Consider the following 17,523-nt stretch of genomic DNA (forward strand, 5'->3'; position numbering starts at 1 on the left):
GGCAAATTCTAATTTGCCAATTTTCCAACCTGTGAATTCATAAAAATAATGCAAATCTCATAAGAATTCTGGAAGACTTAAACAAAAACTGGAGTTCAACAAAATATTTAGCTTTTTCCATGGCCACTTTGTATTACATAGATAGGGCAATCAAGGCATTAAAGAATAGCAACTTGCCTAAGATAATACAAGCACCAGTAATAGGTGCCAGCACACTTATTAGTTCAAATGCCCTGAGCTGTTTTACAACACTCCACTTTATTTGTGAAGTGAAAAGAACTGCACAAATATAAGCTATTCTGATTACAAAAGTAAAATAAAATTAAAAGGTACTTTTTGTTGAATTTAAGAATCATAAAATTATATGACTAGAAAGGTCTCCTAATGGCTGTTTCAGGAGTGTACTCAGATCAACTCCAACAGTTATCGTCTGCTTGTTTTCAATGAAAAAATTCAAATTCCAGTATTTAACAACTTGCCATAATATTTTTATTTTTATTTTTACTTTTCTCAATGAAAATTGAGATTGCTTCTACCAAGGCTATAGTATTCACAAACAACACTTACTTGGACTTGAGGAGCCCAATTCAGTCCTTTCATTTTACAAAGTCACATAAGTTGGGATTAGTCTATTTCTTATATTGTCCTAAGTCTCATTGTGCATGCAAGGTGCAATAATATTCCTTATTTAATGAGGTAAAAATCTCAGTTTCAAGGACAAATGACTATTCTCCATCAAAAGTTAAAATATTCTGCATACCTTGGTTAGCCCAGTGGGACTGAATAGCAAGAGTGAGTTATGAAGGAAGGAAGGAAGGGAGTAGGGGAGGGAGGGAGGAGTGCTTGATGATGGGAATGTGGACGCAAATGAAACATTGATGGAGTTGAAAATAGGTAGAAACACTGAAAGGCCTAACGAGTTTTACATGCCATGCCAATGTTTTTAAAAAAGAAAAAGTTCAACTAGTTAATATTTTAAGGTGTTGTTATAAAATATTCTCAATTTTCCTATAAGTTGAAGATTTGGCAATTTTCAGTCTTCATTACCTCAAGGCAACAAGCATTTGGAGCTGAGTTGTGACTGTCATCTTTGACTGGAGTGACCTCTAAAAGTACAGTCTGCAGAACACTGGGTCTCTGATACCCTTTCAACATGTTCATGGGGTCAAAACTATTCTCATAGTTATACTAAGATGTCATTCACCTTTTTCCCTGAGTTGACGTTTCCATTTATGGAACAACAGCAATAATGAGTAAAACTTCTGTCCTGTAAGGAGTCATCAAAGCAGTGGCCCAAACTGTACTAGTAGTTCTCTTCTTCATTGCTACACACTCATAATTTAAAAATACATATGGTTTCACTTTAAAATGTCCTTGATAAGGCATTAAAATGCTAATTTTATTAAAACTTGTCTCTTGCTTGTGCATGTAATAGTCTTTGTAATAAAATGGGAAATATGTAGAAAGCAGCTCTGAAGCATACCACCCTATCATGTTTGTCTTGAAGAAAAGCACTAGTACAATTACTTGAGCTGCAAGCTGACTACCTGCTTTATTCGTGCAATGCTGCTTTACTAGAAAGACTCACAGACAAACTGCGGTTATTGAGGCTGGGTATTTGGCAGACATTTTCTCTAAAGTGAACAACAAGAGTTTCATTTAAAAGAAAGTATCTTACTGTGTTTGATAAGAAATGTGTCAATCTTTGGAATATCTGCATAACTCAGTATACCAATATTTTCCCAATGAACAAAACCTCAAGGAACAAAACCATGCCTGTGTATCTGCCCCATTCAAAGTACAAAATGTAATGGAATAGAGCATGAAGAGTTCATTGTTATGACTTCACATTCCAGAATGCGACAAACTTCTAAGAAGTTACTACTTGTCATAAATTGATGCTAATCTTCCCATAGTACAGAGGAAGACAAGTAAATTTTATATGTAAGTGTTATCATTTTCATTCATATTAAGAGTAGATTGAATAGGCAAGTGGACTTCACATGTAATCATTGTTCACCTGAAAGCCTATACAGGTATATCATCATTCCTAAGACAAAATTGATTATTTTTGGTAGACGTGATACTACTATATTTAATTAATAAATTAATTACATTGTTTATGAAGGGTATGTCAATTTATCTTAAAAGCTATAAAAAGAAGCATTGAACATATGTAGTACCATATAATTGATTTATTTACATATATTTTATATTTTGAAGTTATTTGATTAGAATCAATTACACCTGTTTTAGCATTCACATAAGAATTTGTAAAAGATATGCTATCCATTAACTTTCAGGTATATAACACTAATTATCTTAAAATTTCAATATGTAAAAGTGTTAAGATGTTTGTTAAATGCAGATTTTTAGGTTGGGTACAAAATGCATAGTCCTCTTTATGAGAATAACTGCAAGATAATTTTCATCTCACTTTTTTTGGAACAATAACAAAAATATGGCTTTATGAGCAGTTGGATTTAATTTTAGCATATCGGGCGTATTTAGTCATGTGGTTGATCTCTTTATATTTTTAAAGTTCACATCACCAGAAATGGGGCTTCTCAGTAGCAAATAGGTATAAAATTATGGAATGCAATACTATCTTCGTTTCTGAAACTACTTGATATTTATTTTATTGCTGTACTTTTGGGACATGCATTGTGTTATTTTTTAATTATACTTTGATTGCTTTTTCTTTTTTTGAGAAGGAGTCTTGCTCTGTCGCCCAGGCTGGAGTGCAGTGGCGCAATCTCAGCTCACTGCAAGCTCTGCCTCCCGGGTTCATGCCATTCTCCTGCCTTGGCCTCCCGAGTAGCTGGGACTACAGGCTCCTGTCACCATGCCCAGCTAATTTTTTTTTTTTGTATTTTTTTTTAGTAGAGATGGGGTTTCACTGTGTTAGCCAGGATGGTCTTGATCTCCTGACCTCATGATCCGCCCATGTCGGCCTCCCAAAGTGCTGGGATTACAGGCGTGAGCCACCGTGCCCAGCCGATTGCATTTTTAATTATACAGGTTACATAAAAGTCCATTTTCATTGTAAAGAGAATAGAAAGGTGTATGTTTGAAAGAGGAAAACTTCCATTTACCCCACACTCCAATTTTCTTTCAAAATATCTAAGTATGTTACATTCAAATATTTTTGTTATTAATTAATCCTTGTTTTTTAAGTATTAAAAAGTGAAGTTTGCAACTTTCTAGAAGTGATTTAGATACATTTATTTCAAAAAGTATGTAAAATTTAAAATTTAGAATTATAAAAATAAGTTATAATCACAAATTTTCACTACCACTATTATTATTTTTAATAGTTACTGTCCATTCTTCTAGTCATTTTCTTATTAACAGTCTGTTGTATAAATGAGCCCATACATGCTATCTTTCTTATGTATGAAAACAAAGTACTGTTTGAAAACCTATTCATATACACATACAGTCAGATTTCTCAACACACCCACTCTGGTGTGTTTCATAAAAGCCACCTCATTCACGAGTTTGTGCTGAATTCTTCAAGCCCAAGTAATACACTGCCTCACATCTATTAATTTATGTTAATATTTAATGTTTAATATGGTTTTTCATTGGTATAGGGAAACACTCTCTGGTTTATATTTTAATGCTACTTTATTTTTTAGAGACGTAACCATGTTAATATATTTAATTTATTTGTTTTATTCTCAATAGTACATGTATACCATTCCTTTACTAATGGAAATTTTGAGTTATTACTAACTTTTGTAGTTTCAAACTATGCTTAATAAACACAGTTGTTCAGATTCTTGATCCAAAGGATTTTTTATACTTTCCTAGAAATTAAGATCCTGGATTATAAGGCAGACAAATTTTTTATTAAATTACATACAGCTGAACTATAATGAAATATAATATCATGTGTTTTATCCAAGTACTATTTGAAGAACAGAGTTTCTAATCATTTTCCTGCTGCATGGAAACATTTGCTACTGTTGGACATATTACGTCTAATAGCAGGTAATGGGTAAAGAAAACATACATTGTTATTTTCATTTATACTTCTGTATTTTCTCAGGTCACTAACAAAATTACATTGTCTTGTTCACTAAAAAGATGTTTTACTATTATTTCATTTTTTTTCTTTTTTCCTTTTTTCTTCTTTTTTCTTTTTTTTCGACAGAGTCTCATTCTGTTGTCCAGGCTGGAAGGCAGTGGCACAATCATAGCTGCTCACTATGGCTTCAAACTACTGGGCTCAAGCTTTCCTCCTGCCTCAGCCTCCCACCTAGTAGCTGGTACTGCAGACATGCATCACAATGCCCAACTATTTTTATTTATTTATTTTTTTGTAGAGAGGAGTTCTTGCTATGTTGCCCAGGCTTGTCTACAACTTTTAGCCTAAAGCAAAATTCCCACCTTGGCCTCAAAAAGCATTGAAATTACAGACATAAACCACTGTGCCTGGCCTATAATGTTTATATTTTACTGTGAATATGTTGTTTGTTTCTTTACCAATTATTTGTGTATCTGTCTTACTGATTTGAACATTTAATTTTTTGCTTACTTCTTATAGTTATATATATTGGGCACCCTTTGCAAGACTATTACTAAAATGCTAATTTTGTTGATGATGCCTTTCTGATACAATGTATTTTTCATTTTCTAGCAAGCAAATTTATCAAAGGCTTGATATTTCCATCTTTTAAGAAAATCAAACTACTCCAAGTTGACAATACTTTACATATTTTTAACTTTTTTTGAAAAAAGAAAAAAATTATTAGAGCAATTTTACGCTTACAGCAAAAATGAGCACACGGCACAGAGATTTTCCACATATGCCCTCTGATTCTAAATGTAAACATTGCCTCTCCTATTATTAACATCCCCTAACAGAGTAGCGCGTTTATTACAATTGATGGATCTACTTTAAAACATCATTATCACCCAAAGTCCACAGTTTACATGTTTACATTAGGGTTCACTCTAGGTGCAACATATTCATTTTTGTACATACATTGTTGTGTGCTTATAAGTTTTAAACTCCTTTGGGTAAATATAAATGAATATAACTTCTGGATTATATGGTAAGAGTTTGTTAAGAAATTGTCAAATTTTATTCCAAAATGGCTGTACCATTTTACATTTCCACCATAAATGAGAGTTGTTTGTTCTTCACATCCTTGCCAGCATTGTGTTTGTCACTGTTCTCAATTTTTGCCCTCTAATGGATGTGTAGTTATATCTCATTGTTGTTTTAATTTATATTTCCATAATACTAAGCATATTTCCTATGTCTGTTTGTCATCTGTAGATTTCTTTGCTGAGTTGTCTGTTAAGGTCTTGGCTCATTTTTTAAAATCAGGTGGCTTACTTTCTTATGTTGCGTTTAAGTGTTCTTTTTGATAATAGCCCTTTATTATATATGTGTTTGCAATGTGTTTGTGTTTCCTCCCAGTTTGTGGCTTGTCTTCTCATTCTCTTCACTGTGTCTTTTATAGAACAGAAAATTTTAATTTTAATGAAGTCCAGTTTATCATCTATCATGGATTGTTCCTTTTGTGTCATTATTTAAAACATCATTGCCAAATTCAAGTCCATCTAGATTTTCTTATGTTATCTTGCAGGAGTTTTATAATCCTGCATTTTACATCTAGGTTTGTGATATATTATGAGTTAACTTTTGTGAAAGGTGTAAGGTCTGTATCATCTTTTTTTTTTTTTGGTATTGTAAAAGGGAAAGTAGAGGTTCCTCTTCAAAGACTTTCCTCCCGGTCTAATTGGGAATAAACAGTAGCTTCTCTTAGAAGCAAAATTTATTCAAAGACATGCGCTAACATTCTTAAATATCTGCTAGCTGTCATAAAGAAACCAATGTACTTTATGTTCTTAGCTCCCACAATTTAGCCTAAATATTTGCCCTGGCATGCTTATACTGGTTCAAGCAAGCATTAGGTCACAACCTGTTCCTATTCCTTATTTGAAGGTGTTTTTACCTTTCTCAGCATTCAACAAGTTACTTCCTCCTTCCTTTGTTCTTCTATGCCTTTGCCTCTTTTAAAAAGTTCTAAGTTGCTAGCCAATCAGCACAAATACAGAATGTGAGGTCCCGTTCCTGCCAATGGAAACCAGACACAGCAGTAAGGTGGATGCGTCAGGTTATAAATGACCCTGTCTCCTTTGTTCAGTGTACTCTCGTGGCAAAACTGCTGGTGAGTGTAACCTTTCTGCAGAAAGTAAAAATGGCCTTGCTGAGGAAATTAAATTTATGTTCAAATGCTATTTCTTTATGGCACCAGGGAACAAGTATTTCTAACAGTATGTATGCCCAGTTGTTTACAGCAACATTTGTTGAAAAAGACTATCTTTTTTCCATTGTACTGTGTTCATTGTCAAAGACCAGTAAGCTATATGTGTGTATCTATTTCTGTGGCTCTATTATGTTCCACTGATCTTTTTTTTATTCTTTTACCAATATCACAATGTCTTGATTACTGTAGCTGTCTAGTAAGTCTTAAAGGTAGATAGCATAAGTCCTCTAATTTTGATCTTCTTCAATATTGTGCTGGTTTTTGGGTCTTTTGCGTCTCCATATAGACTTTAGATTAGTTGTATTTTTGGAAGTGTTTCAGAAGAATTCATATTAATTATTATTTAAATGCTTTGTAGAATACATCATTGAAGCAAGTCAACAGATCCTGAACATTTTTATTTGGTGAGAGATTATTATTCACCGATTCATCTCTTTATTCATTATTGGTCTGCTCAGATTTTGTATTTCTTCATGATTCAGTCTTGGTAGGTTGTATGTCTTGAGGAATTCATTTATTTCCTCTCAGTTATCTGATATATTGGCATATAATTGTTTATAGTAGTCGCTAATGATCCTTTGTATTCTTGTTTTATGTATTAATAGCCCCATAAGTTTTAGTATTTTGTGTTTTCAATTTCATGTGTCTCAAAATATTTTTAAAATTTTTCTTTTGATTTCTTCCTTGACCCTTTGGTTGTTCAAGAGCAGGTTTTTAAATTTCCACATATTTTAAATTTTCCAGTATTCCTCCTATTGTTGATTTCCAGTTTCATGTCATTATGGTCAGAAAAAATGCTTGACATAATTTCAATCTTGATTGAAATGTGTTAAGACTTGTTTTATGGCCTAACATATTATCTATCTTAGAGAATGTTCCATGTATATTTGAGAAGAATGTATATTCTGTTGCTGTTGAATGCAATATTCTCTACATATTTGTTAGGTCTCTTTGGTGTAAAATTTAGTCAAGTCCAAAGTTTCCTTATTGATTTTCTGCCTTGATGATTTATCCATTATTGAAAGTAGTGTATTGAAGTCCCCTACTATTATTATATGGTTGTCTATTTCTTCCTTCAATTTATTTTTGTGTGCTAATGTTGGATGTATATATATTTACAATTGTTAAATCCTCTTAAGAAATTGGCCACTTTATCATTATATAGTGACTTTCATTGTCTTCTTTTTATTATATCAAAATCATCAGAAAGAATGAGATAGGAGCAATCAGGATGTTTCAAGTCGTGATTATGTATAGATGTTGATCATGTTTCGTGCATCTCCAATAATCATGTTATAATCTGTCCTCCAAAAGGAAGAACAGGAAAAGATTATCCCACCTGATGATCATTAATTTCTGTTAAAATTTTTTACTTAAAGTATATTTTGTCTAAAATAAACATAGCTATCCTGCTATCTTTTGGTTTCCATTTGCATGAAACGTATTTTTCTATTCCTTCATTTTCAGCCTATGTGCTTCCTTAAAGTTGAAATGAGACTTTTGTAGGTAATGCATAGTTAGGGCTTATCATTTTTACACATTCGGCCTCTCTACTTTTTATAATAAAAATTTCTGTTAAAGTTAGAAGCCTTGGCCAGGCATGGGGGCTCACGCCTGTAATCCCAGCACTTTGGGAGGCCAAGGCGAGTGGATCACCTGAGGTCAGGAGTTCGAGACCAGCCTGGCCAACATGGTGAAACCCCATCTCTACTAAAAATACAAAAAAATTAGCCAGGCGTGGTGGCATGTGCCTGTAATCCCAGCTATTTGGGAAGCTGAGGCAGGAGAATTGCTTGAACCCCGGAGATGGAGGTTGTAGTGAGCCAAGATTGCGCCACTGCACTCCAGACTGGGTGACAAGAGTGAAACTCCATCTCAAAAAAAAAAAAAGTTTGAAGCCTCCTGGCAATTTAAGAAAACACCATTGTGTTCATATAAAATATGGTTTAATCCAAAATGACAGAAAAGAAAATACATAAAAGTAAACCTACTCACATATTTCTTGTCATCTTCTTACTTCCCATTTTCAAAGTCTACGTTAAATTTATATTTACAAAGTTCTACAAAATCTAATGTTTTGATTAAATTGCTTAACTCAACATTTCACTATTAAAATTAATTTTTTATAGATAAGAAGTTACGATCATCATTTTGTCTATCCTGGCTGTTTTATACCACCTCCAACAATTTGTCAAGTATGGTTCAGGTTTTTCAGCCCACAAACTGAGCAGGTTTCCAGAAGAAGTTTCTGCTAGTGGGTTTTTGCCCTGATAGGTTGTGAATCTCTGTATTTGCCTGTTGTTCTCTCCAGTTTTGGGAGCAGCAGTTTGTCCCATAACCTCACTTGTCTTATAGATGCAAGAAAAATTATGGATTGTTTTCTGTTTATTTAGCTTCCTACTTGTTAGGATAGAGTGGCAATTACCAAGTGACTTACATGTGAGGCCCCTATATATTTTTAAAAGTATGTTTTTCAGGCTGGGTGCCAGTGGCCCATGCCTGTAATCCCAGCACTTTGGGAGGTTGTGGCAGGTGGATCACTTGAGGTAAGGAGGTGGAGACCAGCCTGGTCAACATGTTGAAACCCCATCTCTACTAAAAATACAAAAATTAGCCCACTGTGGTGGAATGCACCTGTAATCCAAGTTACTTGGGAGGCTAAGACTTGGGAGGCTAAGACACAAGAATTGCTTGAGCCTGGGAGGGGGTGGTTGCAGTGAGTTGAGAGTGCACCACTGCACTCCAGCCTGGGCAACAGAACAAGATTCTGTCTCAAAAAACAAAAACAAAACAACAACAACAACAAAATATATATATATATATAAATATATATGTAAAATATTGGTTTTTCAATTATACATCTTAAACAATAAGATTATATTTTAGAATAAACTAAGCAATAATGATTAAACTTCTTTTCCAAAAAATATACTGATACTTACCTTTCTCTATACAATTAATTTTAAATTTTATTTATTTCCAATGGATCTGAACCAACATACACCATACATAAATGACTAATATGTTTACCACAGTATTTTGTTCTCTCACTTTATTTGCCTAATACCTTACAAAGAACAGTTATAATTAACATACATTTAAATATGTCTTAATAACTAATAAGTATCATTCACTTAACTGCCGATTTTATTTTATTTTTTGAAAACAAATACCATTATTGAGTCTTTATAATTTCATGGGAATTTTATATAGTAATTCATTCTTTAAGTTCAATGAATATCATAGTTATTTTATAGATTGCCTGAAGTTAGAGATAAATTTGAGAGACTTTAACATATTTGTAATACTGATGTTTTACCTACAGAAACAGGAAATCACTCATTATTTATCAATTTAGTCAAATATTCATTAATGTCTTTCAATAATAATTTATGTTTTGGTCAATAAAGGTCTCGTATACATTTGTTATTATGTTTAATTTACTCCTAAGCACCCGGAGATTGTTTGCTGTTTTCTTATTTCATTTTCTAATTACCAATCCTATATAGAAATTCTTCTGACTTTTAAACATTAAACTTGAACTCCAATCAGATAACTTCATTAAATGTCATTTTATAAATGTCACATCACTTTATCAAAAATAAGTATCCACATTTTCTGTTTATTATTCAACAAATAACCTTTTGATTTTTATTATGGGCATGACATGTGTTAGGTACTGAAAGAGACACACACATGAAATAGAAATATCTTTAGTGATGCCTCACTAGGGTGTTACATTCAGTTCAGCCTGAAGTTGACTCCTTACATATTTTAATTTCAGCCTAAAGGTTTCTCTGTACATAATAAACTGCAACCTAACTGGATGCATAAACAGACTATAACCTACTCTCGTGTCAATCACCGAGTTTCAGCCAACTAAAGGTGGCCAACTGTTCAAACCATGTTCAAATAAGGCAAATACCAAACTATATCTGGCAGTTTCTGTACCTCCCTTCCATTTTTTGTATGTCACTTTCTTTTTTCTGTCCATAAATCTTCCACCACACAGCTCTGTTACTGGTGGAGGGTCTTGATTAGGAGTTGTCCAGGTTTTCAGTGTTTTTAACGAAGAATTGGACAAAATGCATGAAGAAAGCAACAAAAGATGAAGCAACAAAAGCACAGATTTATTGAAATAAAAGTACACTCCACAGAGTGGGAGTGGGCTTGAGTGAACTGCTCAAGAGCACTGGTTACAGAATTTTCTGGGGTTTAAATACCTTCTAGAAGTTTCCCATTGGTTACTTGGTTATACCCTAAGTAAATGAAGGAGTGGCCAATGACCAGTCTGATTGGTTGCAGGAGGTGACCAATCAGAGGCTGAAGTAAAGTTACAAAGTTACACCCTATGCACATGAAGACTGGTTGTAGGAATGGACCAATCAGACGTACTTTCCATTTTTCATCTGAGAGGCAGTGGAAAGGGGTGGGGGTTGCAAAGACAGTAGCTTCTGATATTTTTGTTCCTTGGGTATGGAGAGTTGGGGTTTTCCTTTTGATTCAGTTCGAGGAAGTCAGCATTAACTGGCCACATGTTGCCTGTCTCCAGACCCTATTCTACTGCCTCAGCTCCACTGGAGTCTCACTGAGCCTACTCTGGCTTTGGAGGTGCCAAGTGACCAAGGGAGATTCTCAGAGGCCCATTGCATCTATTTCTCTCTTGCATCAACTGGGCATCATGGTAAGTTCTCTAGTGGATTCCAAAGCTCTGCAGATTTGTGTTTTGAGCTCTCCAAGTTTGAGCAAATTTCTGATCTAACCTGGGTTTGGAAGTCATGACAGACTGGACTGTTTCCAGAATTGGATCGGTTCTGGTAATTAACTGGCTTAGATTCAGTTTGAGGCCTCTTATGTCTGACTGGGTCAGATAGAAACTAGTAATAAATGGCAATATTGCAGGGGCCGTAAACTTCAGCTTTTGAAAATTCGCAGGGATTTTTGTGTTCTACCCCCTTTGTTTATTTTTCTTGTGTGCTTAGCTAGGGAAAGGTCATTTCCTAGGTTGATCAAGGGGATCTGAGAGCCAAAGCCGAGATTCAAGGCAAAAAATGGGATCCTTAATTTCTAAAGAACTGAGTAATCTGCTTCCAGCTATGCCTAAATTTACATATATAAACGTTAGGCTCGGGAAGTGGTACACACTTAGCGAAATAGCAAAATCTTACTGAAGATAATTTAAAATTACAGTGAAACATTCCAAATGAATAACACTGCACTTTAAGAAGTGCACTGGAAAATGAGGACTCTCAAATTAGACTCATCCAGGAATGAGTGCAGATAGATATGCAGAAGCTTCTAAAAAGATTTCAATACTTTCATTGCTTTTTTAAAAAGACTCTTTATAAAAAGAAAATAAAAAGCTTACATGACTAATTGATAAGAAAAATTAAATCTGCTAACCTATGGCTTAGTTACAATCTAGCCCTGAATGTGAAAGAATCCTACCCTGAAGTGTTTATAGAAGATACGCCCTCAGGTAAAGTAGGCTTGCTTCCTTTTCTGATCTATCCATGCTGATTTTAGGTATGGAGAATGCTATCTTTGCCTTGTTCTTTAAAATTGACTCTACCCTAAACCCAATAATTTCAGCTAAATTAAAATACCTAAAAAATTAAAATGCATCCTTCTGGCATTTAACTGGCTATCTTGAAAATACTTTTGCAACAGAAATGTGCAACTTTAAAGGAAATCAGCATTTGTATGGGCATCTCTGTTTATACACTTAAACCACTAGGAACTTTATGAGGAAGACAATGGCTTAAAGTTTACATAACAAACTTTGCCTTTGTTTAAATCTAAGTTCTGTTACTTAGAGGAGTAAATTTTCTAGAGTTTCACCTGAGTCCCTTCTTTGTAGATGCAAATTTTCAGCTGTCTCTAAAAATTGTTGATGGCATGAAACAAGTAATGAAGAAATTGATAGTGGGGGAGAAACTTTGGAAACTGGCAAATGAAGAATCTTGTAACAAATCTATAAGATCTGCTTCTGTCTGTGTGTCTGTTACGTCTATATGTTTATCTGTTATGTGTATGTGAAAATATTTAGTGGCCATTGTGAGACATGGAGACATGTTGAAACCATCTTTGCAAAATTATGACTGAAACAGTTAAAGAGATCTAACTTAATCAACTCCATCTTGCTTCTAATCTCCAAGCTATCCTTGTTGATTCCTAGGTATAGGCTGAGTTAACTTTAGGAGAAACTTAGCTTCTTATAGGAATTCGGTGAGGGTGATGGGAAAAATTGTAGAACGATGCAAACCTTCTTGGAAGGCTGGAAGGTTTTACAAAAGCTTTGTGAAAGGGCTATGGCTGAAGGCAGTCTGACCCTCTTACCTTGAGCTAATAGTAAAAAGCAAATAACAAGGGAATGTAGGGGAGTTTATCTAAATAGCTTATTTACTCATGTGGTCCTAAGACCGACCTTTGATCATCAGCAGGCACATGACTGCTCTCTACTCGGGGCAATGTTAATTACCCTCTAGGGTGTTTACTCTACACATTTGTCATTTAACCTGTACTAAATAAATGCGAACTTTGCCAGCTTATCGAGGCCACTGCGGACTCTGGCAGCAGAGCCCGTTAGCTGTGCTGACAGGCAAAATATCTGTGTCAATGTATGTCTTTCATCTGCCGCTTGGTCAGGGTCTGTAGGTCAGACCTGGCAGTTTATAGTTTATATTTTAAACAAAGACAGTAACAGCTGTTTCACAAAGCAGACCTCCTCCTTCTTGCCTGGAAACTAGATTGCCTTTATAGGACTAACAGTAGCCACAAGATTAGAAATTATGATTTAGGAGTCATATAGCTGGAGGCTAGAAGATTCTGACTCTCCCTAAACTGCTCCTAAGATTAGTGCTTGAGATATTTTGCAGCCCCTGCACTTGTTAGATCAGCTGGTACCACCCAGATCAATAAGCTGGCTCGTCTGATCTTCTGGCCCCCACCCAGGAACTGACTCAGCTTGAGAAGACAGCTTTGACTCCCTATGATTTCATCCCTGACAAATCAGCATTCCTGACTCACTGGCTTCCCCCCATCCACCAGGTTATCCTTAAAAACTCTGCTCCCTGAATGCCTGAGGAGACTGATTCGAGTAACAATAAAGCTCTGGTCTCCCACACAGCCAGCTGTGTGAATTACCCTTTCTCTGTTGCAATTACTCTGCCTTGATGAATTGGCTCTGTCTAGTCAGTGGGCAAGATGAACCACTTGGGCTGTTACAATGTCCTCAGTGCCTAGACAAGCAGCTGCAATGCAGAATCAAGCCAAGTATGGCCCCTTCTTCCATGCCTCAGCGTTGCCTCCTGGCTATTTTAGGAGGGGTTGAATCTTCCAGGCATAGTCTTCACAGCTCTGTCTTTGAGGTCCTGAGCTCTACAACTGATATGTAAATTCAGGACTCATATAGGCCCTGACCTTCATTGGTATCTGGGATGTCACATGGCCACCTGAGACCCAGGAGTACTGAAAATGACATTGGGAAAGGTACTTGTGTCATAGTTTCAAAGTTATTTTTAGTAATTCAAAATCTTAAAGTCATGGTAAATAATAAAATATCTGTTATGGTAAATAATAAAAATATCTGAGTCATTTGTAAAATACTAAATCATCAATTATTTAAAACAAGTTAAAATTTAATATCTTGGCAAATTATTTTTATATGGCATAGAAAAGCTAATTATATTTAGATCTGTTAATAAACAAAATTTTATGAAACATTTTTCTATAAAATTATAAAATGGTTTGTTCTACAAATCCTGATATATAACCATTCAAAATTACTTCCTAGGGATTTTTTTTTAAAATTAAGGTTACTAAGAGTTAATGTAGTTAATATGTATAATTAAAACTATTAGATATAAAAAAAAATCTTTATAGAGAGTATGCAAACAAAAACAAGATATACTTTTGATTAGAAAAGTTGTAAAGGCCTAAAAATCTGTGTTTGTTAAAAATTTTTATCTAATTTGAAGTTACTTAAAGGTTGTTTCAGATGGAAAAAATAAAAAGTATTTAAATAAAACCAAAACATGAAAAGTTGAAAAATTTTAAATTATAAGATATTACAAAAGGTATAAACCTTTTGTATTATCGTAAGATAATCTGGTATGGCCAAAAGTAATAGAGATTTAATTAATTTACTTATACAGTTTTACTAAAATTGACTTTATTGATTATATATAAATACAAAAGTAACATGTATTTTTCTCTGTTGAACAAAAATTACATGTAGTGTTAACAAGTGTCAGTAAAATACTTCTGTTCACCTTTTGAGTAAATTGTAAACAATAAAAAAAGAGTAAAAATAGAAAAAGAGGCAGATTATGTCTCATTTTAGCTCTCAGTTTTTTAGAATATTGAGAAAACTGAGTCACCTATTAAAGCATGAAGATTTTTGTTTTTAAAAATCTTTTAACACTTTGGCAAAATGAATCACTATTATTTTATAGTGACCTGTGATTCCACTTTGATTAAGTGTTTAAACCTTTTGTTGTGGTCTTTCTGCTCCTTAGCTCAGCTAGGTCTGAGTTCTTATCTCACAACCAGGAAGACTTAGGTGCACAGACCCTGGAGAGTGAGTGGAGTAAAAATTATTAAGCAAGATGGAAGCTCTCAGCAAAGAGGGAGTGTGGGGTGTGGTTCCCCTACCCAAAGGTGAGAAAGTCTCCTGCATGGCTGGGTCCAGGGCCTTTTATGTACTCTGAATAGGGAGTTGCTGATTGGTTTGTGAGTATTCAAAAAAAGGTTAAAGCAAAGATACCACTTAAAGGTGGGCACAACAGTATAGAAAACCAATTAGGAAAGGGTAGGTATATTTTAAGTAAATGAAGGACGGGTATCAATCAGAGGAAAGCACACCAAACAGTAAGAGAAGTTCTTAATTCAGTCTGAGGGTTTAAGTTTTAGCTAGGCTTTAAACTGTCTTCAGCTTGGAGGTGGGGTTTCACTAGGGATCCTTCCCTATCTGCTTGGGCATTTGGCTTCCTCCTGCCGCTCTCACTTTGACATATTTGAGAGGCTTCCAAAAATCAAATTTCAACCTAAAAAGTAGGTCTTTTTTTCAACTCTAACTGTGGAATGCTACAGAGGGCCCCTGAAGCATCCAAAAGAGAGATAAAAAGTATTATTTGATATGTTAAATTATATGAAATGCATTGCCAAATAAGTGATGTTTAATCTTCTTTGAATTATATTTTATTAAACATGTTATTCATATATGTTCAAAAATTATATGGGATTCCTAAAATTTTGATATGTTTGTATATGCACTATCAGTCACAATTATGGTTATTATGTTAATTATTATAAGGCCATAGAAATAACTAAATTTTCTTATGAATTGTACCTTTAACTATGCCCATTTAAAGTCATTTCCACAGTTAATTGCTTAATTTTGATGCAATTTCTGAAAACTTCACAAGCAAGCAAAATCCTAGAATATTGTATCTTTAAGGAGGTTCATGAAAGGATGGAAAAGATTCTGGAAAGCACTCTTGTGTAAAGTTTTTGATAACTTTAGGATCATATCATTTAGACTTGGTAAGGATTCCCAGAACTCCAATAAAAGGATAGACTGGTTTATAAAACTGGTAACCCAAGTGGTATAAGAATTAATTGAATGCCAAGAAAATACTTTGTCACATTTTCATGTTAAATCAGCTAGTACCAAAATTGTTAAGATGGGCAATTTTAATGAATTCAATGTTCCAAGTCAAATTATCTATGATAACCCATCTAAAAAACCAATGCTATGCACCTAAATTAGAAAAAACAAAATTGATATTTAGGATGTATGCCCAGGGTTAAGCATGGATCCTTGGAGAGCCTTTATGGCCACCTGGTCGTTCCTGAGTCCTTAAATCTTCCATTACTAAAAGCTCTGAATTTCATGACTCATCATGGAAGGGATAAAATAGTCCAAAATGTATGTAAATATATATTTGTGGTGACTATTTTAAATTGCTAAAATAATTTATGACCAATGTTTGGTTTTACAATCCCGTAATACTGGGCCAACGATCAAAACTTTAGGCATATTTTTGCTACCTGATGGCTCATTTAAATATTTACAAAGGAATTGTATTCAGTTGTCATTTCAATGAATATTTCTGTTTTTATAAAAGTTTTCCGACACAAGAGAGCTGATGTTATAACAGTAGCTACAAGGTTATTAGGAAATATGTTTTCCTCATGGGACATTCCTGGAGAAATCTCCAGTGATAAAAGTACTTGTTTCACTAGACAAGTTGTAAAACAGTTAAGTAGGATATTATAAATACAATAGCATTAGGCAAAGCTAGCTGCGTTGACTGTATTGCCTTGGTAAAAAGTATTGTAGATTAATGGTAATCAGATCCACTTCCAGGGGAAGATATAAGTTGATCTCAAATGAAATAGTCACTGGAAGATCTACGCACCAAATAACAGAAACTCATCTTCCACTCTTAAACTCTAATATAGCTAAAGGCTTTAATGCATCATGCCAAAGTGTATTTTAACCAGTGAAAGAAAGCTTTTTGTGGTCCACTAGCTGAAGATAATCAAACTTTTCACAATCCAGGACCTGGAGATTGGGTCTTCTGAGAATGACATTAGAGAAAGACCACCCTTGCCATCTATACTGCAGCAAAATGTCCTGGACATTGGACCTTGGGTTTATAATCTCACAACTCAGAACAGCTCCTCCAGACTCTTGAAATTATATCCCTATCAGAGACCTTAAGATAAAGCTAGCCAGGAACATTTCTCCCTAGAAGTAGATGACATCCCAGATGTGAACAGCCTTTCCCTAAGATCACAAGTCTTAACTTCTCTGCTATAATGAAACTCTTATCTCTCAATTTTTCCATTGCCTAGGCCTCTATGAATGTAGAACTGAATAAGGGGTCTCTTGTGTGCACTCATGGGGTATACTTTTATTTTTGGAGGATTTCACAACCAATTTTATACATGGATAAACTTACACCTTGACAGATGGAAGAGGAAAGGCCAATGTGGACAAGAAATTTTAATAGTACCTTTGCTGCTTTATAATCAGTCAGAAAAAGAACATTGATCCACTCCTGTTAACCTACATCATAGGTTAAAAAGAACATTGCCAGGAGGCCTTCACTCTTCTGGATGGGCATCATTTTTTAGGTCTCTTTCTTTATGGTTTGGAATAATTGTGGCAGTGATTAGAAATTTATCCCTCATAATAGGCTCTATAGAAGATTCTACTGAAAAGGCT

General features: G+C 34.5%; 1 long non-coding RNA gene and 1 other non-coding gene across 3 annotated transcripts in view; one reads left to right on the top strand and one right to left on the bottom strand.

The window, feature by feature from the left end:
- Window positions 1–1,889: 1,889 nt before the first annotated feature.
- LOC109029113 (uncharacterized) overlaps window positions 1,890–17,523 on the top strand; it is a 101,024-nt gene continuing 85,390 nt past the window's right edge. The window contains exons 1-2 of one of the 2 annotated variants that reach the window (XR_008670072.1): window positions 1,932–2,036; window positions 3,912–3,996. This is a non-coding gene — a long non-coding RNA (uncharacterized lncRNA). Of the gene's footprint in view, window positions 2,037–3,911; window positions 3,997–17,523 lie in introns of both variants that reach the window. The other variant, XR_008670073.2, reaches the window with a different exon arrangement.
- On the bottom strand, window positions 7,499–7,633 carry LOC115930317 (U8 small nucleolar RNA). Its single transcript, XR_004066957.1, has one exon. It is a non-coding gene; the product is annotated as a U8 small nucleolar RNA (small nucleolar RNA).

The sequence above is a fragment of the Gorilla gorilla genome, chromosome 10 (assembly GCF_029281585.2).
Source record: "Gorilla gorilla gorilla isolate KB3781 chromosome 10, NHGRI_mGorGor1-v2.1_pri, whole genome shotgun sequence".
NCBI classification, from domain to species: Eukaryota; Metazoa; Chordata; class Mammalia; order Primates; family Hominidae; genus Gorilla; species Gorilla gorilla.